Raw genomic sequence first — 4,400 nt, 5'->3', positions numbered from 1 at the left:
ACTCGATAAGTGATGTATTTGTTTTTAATCAATAAATATATAATATACTATAATATAACAATTAAAAAGTTACCTAAACTTTTTAATCACTTTCATTACAAGACAAGATGTTTGATAGAAACTACAAATCGATATGGATTCAACTCGAGTCTCCTCCAAGAACAACTCATCTCGTATATACCCTGCACAACTCTTTCTTGCCTATTCATTTCTGGGATATAATTTCCCTCAATAACACATCTCCATCCTTCTATTTGTTTTGTTTAATTGAACATCCACAGTCTCGTCCTATGAATAAGCTTGGGGCTAATTTTCATTTTTCTTGAACTGCCCAGCTCATATGTCTCAATGTCAGGGGTATGGTTATCAACCCATCTAAGAGTACACAAGATGGGGAAGTTTTGGATTTATTTTTTTATTATATGATTGTAGGGGCTTTTTCTTCCGGCAGCTACAAATGGGCATGGGCTGCTGTAAAGAGCAAATGGCTGGAATTGCCCCTTGTGTCTGAGTTCAAGAATCAGGCCCCAAAAGTGTTTCGAGTAGCTGAGCCTTGGGAAACACATTGGTCTTCTTCACCAATGAAACCAACAGTTGCTTACAGATAAATCCTTGGCTTGGCATGAGAAGCTTGTGACATGGGAGCTGAGCATTCATGAGTTTGGCATGAGAGAGGGAGAGAAGGCTTGGGTTTCTTATGAGGAACAGAGGTTTAAAGCAAGGGGAAGGGATTTTAATGGGATTCGTTGGAGGGAGAGAGAGAGAGAGAGAGAGACGAGAAGTGGGTGGTTTGAGCAATTTTCCAACAGCTTGATGAAAGCTTCGTCAAGCTCTGGAATGGCTTACTAGAGAAGAAAATAGGAAGCAATGAAAGAACAAGGCTTGAAATCGAAGGGTTCAAGAGATGAGAGGTGATGCTTGCTCTCTCTAGATATAGTTGCTTGCCTTTGATCGGAAAGAGAGGAAGAAGATGGAAGAACAAAGCATGAAATTGAAGGGTTCCAGAGGGGATGCTTGCCTTTGATCTGTTGTCATGGTTGCTGGGGGGCTTGTAGCAACCAAGGTGAGTTGTTTTTGCTAGGTAGAAAGTGGCTCCTTTTATAGGCACTTAGAATCCTAATTTTATCGATCCTCCATCCCCATTTTTCCTTTGCTTCTTTCTATTCACTCCTTTTTGGTGAAATTTCTTTAACCAGAGCGTATGGGTCACAGGCTCTTTGGGGTTCCAAGGTTTTGTGCTGTTGGACCTCCCCATGGGGGTGAGGAGCCACCTGCTTTCCTCATTGGTTTTCAAATTAGAGCTCACAGAGAAAAAAGAGAATGGATAGAGTCGTTTGTCCAATGGGTACTCCTCCTACACATATGGATTTCCTTTGGTTCCTGCAATGGCTTTTCGTTGACTGTTATGGAGCTTTGACAAAGGTGGAATACGATGCTAGATTTTTACAAGGCCCTGAGCTGGGCTTTGTTCATAGTATTGGGTTATTGATACTTCATTTCCAGAGTCCTGTGGGTCTTTGTCAAGCTGCTGGAAGCTTTGGCTGATGTGGGATTTTCTCATGTGTTATGGGCTATTAGGTTTAATTAAAGTGATGGGCTACTAGGTTTTCTCTCATGCTTACCCATATGTTTGGGCTCAAGGAATGAGCTTGAGTTTTGGAGCTCCCAAGTAGCCCAAAACTTCCACTCCTTGGACCATCAATGGGCCTCATGAATACTCGTAACCATCCATACCACAACCCGCTCAGCAAGCCCCAGACATTCGCGTGGCTTGGGCCCACTTAAGCTTGTAGCGTGGCATGTTGCTTATTTGCTTGGCGTGGCATGTATGTAAGCGCATATGACGAACTTTCGAGTGCCCAAATCAAGTTCCTTCTCGGTAAGGCATCGCATTGGACATGAAATATATTTGGGCCTAGCCTTGGATTTTTTAGGTCTCAACATTAGCCCTCTTGATTATTAGGAACATGAATGTGTATTGAAGTGGTCCAAATATTCAATTTTCGGCCCAAAATAAATGGCAGTGGCATGACATGGCATGAGTTTAGGAACAACTCAAGGATGACTAGTTAAGTGTCTCTGAGATTACAACCAGGTTTTTTCCTGGAAGGTTGGAGGGGTCGCAATGGTCCTGCTTAAAACCCAATCCTTCTTAAACACTGAGGGTGTTGCCTTGAAGAACTTTCCTAGACACTGTAATTTTGGAGGTCACTTATTAGAGTTACTAAAGGTTGGCCTATTTTATGGCATGACAGAGAAGAAAAGGCTTAATGATTTATTTGCTTGAGTGACTAGAGATGCTTGATTTTGCATGGTTGTGATTTGCAAGAGTTGCATTGATTTGCACGCTTGATGTTGGCATGTATTCTTGGTATTTGCCTTGATGTTTGGCATTGGCATGTATGCTTGATTTTGGCTTGTATGCTTGGATGCTTGGCATTGGCATGTATGCTTGGCTTTGGCTTGTATTCTTAGTATTGCTTGGCATTGGCATGTATGCTTGGCTTTTGGCTTGTACGCTTGGATGCTTAGCATTGGCATGTTTGAAATAGGGCATGTGTTGGTAGGATGTTTGAAATAAGGCATTTGCTGGAAGAATGTTTGAAATAGGGCATGTGTTGGAAGAATGTTTGAAATAGGGCATGTGCTGGAAGAATGTTTGAAATAGGGCATGTGCTGGAAGGATGTTTGAAATAGGGCATGTGCTGGAAGGATGTTTGAAATAGGGCATGTGCTGGAATGATGTTTGAAATAAGGCATGTGCTAGAAGAATGTTTGAAATAGGGCATGTGCTGGAAGAATGTGACTTGGCTTGGCATGATTTATTTTCTGGTTTTCTCTCATTCTCTTCTTTATTCTTCTTCTTCAAGACCCAAACCCATGGGTATTGTGCATCAGTACACAAGTCATATTTCGGAAGCTCGAATCAGAAAACTTCCTTGATAAAAGTTGCTTATCTACTCGAGTACTATAACCTGTAAAATTTGTATGATTTTTTGAATTTTTCTGATGCCTCAAAGCTGGTCTGAAACTTCTGTGTTCATCCATGGCTGGTGAGTTTCTGCGGATTCTGCTTCGACATGTGTTTTTAATTTCTGATACTCCGATGATTGCGCTTATGACAGGACCCGATCCCAATTCCACTTTGGAATTCGAACCAAGTCATGTGCGTGTCCGACACCTGGCGAATATCGGGCACAAATGACCTTTTTACCCTTTTCTGTTACCATTACTTTTTAAAATTTCCCTTAGACTTCTGCTGAAAATTCGGCAGAGTCTCCCCTCTATTTTTTCCAAACCCAAAATCTTCCACGTGTTAAACAAGCAAATAATTTCACACCAACTGCCAGAATAAATCTAATCAACCATTCACCAGTTCAGGTTTCCTACTAAAACTAGATATCATAGCATTGTCTACTAATTTACAAGATTTCAAGAACTTTTACGCTTCTTGGTGGTGCGGAAGCTAGGAGTGGCCCGGTGGTGTCTACAGCCTGGGGGCGAAAAACAAGTTTAAAAAAAAATGTGAGTGGACAAAATAATGTTCTTGAAAACAGTTTATAATCATAATAACCCCCATGGTAAAAATAACTTGATAAATAAGGCTAAAGTTCAATTGTGTTTAATATTAGGTATTCATCTAACTATAGATAAATGTATGTATATAAATGCGTAAAACTGAACAATTACATGGAGATATAAAACATGCACGAACATTGAGGAAACTGATATGAAATGACTGAAAGCAATAGCTGTATAAAAATACTCAAATTCCTTTAAACTACCACCTAATTGTACCCCTGTAAAATCCGTCAATTCCCCTGGCAGGTCTCGACGACACAAAGTCTATCTGAGCCGCAAACTGGCAGGATTCAGGGGACTATGGTCAGCCTGATCCGCCGGCAGCCTGATCCGCAATCCTGGCAGGTCTCGGGGACACAAAGTCAGCCGAGCCGCAAATCCTGGCAGGTCTCGGGACACCAAGTCTGCGGAGCCACAAATCCTGGCACTCACGGTTCGAGAGTCCCCGAAACTCGTGAGGCAATGTCAAGTGCACTGACGAAGCTGAAATTAGACTGGATGTCCTTAGACATCGGTCCAACTGTGGGTAATCATCAAAAATGGGTACGTGGTGGTTTTAAAATAAATAACTTTAGGAAAATCTGATTAATAACTGTAATCTCAAATTATGCTGCTATCTCAACTGATTCAAACCTCAAACTCTGTTTCTATAACTTTTTAGCATGTGTAAGTAAGCAGCACAGAATTATAGAACTACTACTGTACTAATCATGCTCGAAAACATAATAAAACTTATTCAAGATCAAATAATGAAATTTATTCAGATAAACTCATTTATAAAAATTTATTTATATAAAATCAATATAAAATCATTTATA

Source organism: Prunus dulcis, chromosome 2 (genome assembly GCF_902201215.1).
Source record: "Prunus dulcis chromosome 2, ALMONDv2, whole genome shotgun sequence".
NCBI classification, from domain to species: Eukaryota; Viridiplantae; Streptophyta; class Magnoliopsida; order Rosales; family Rosaceae; genus Prunus; species Prunus dulcis.
Note: the sequence above shows the minus strand (reverse complement) of the source record.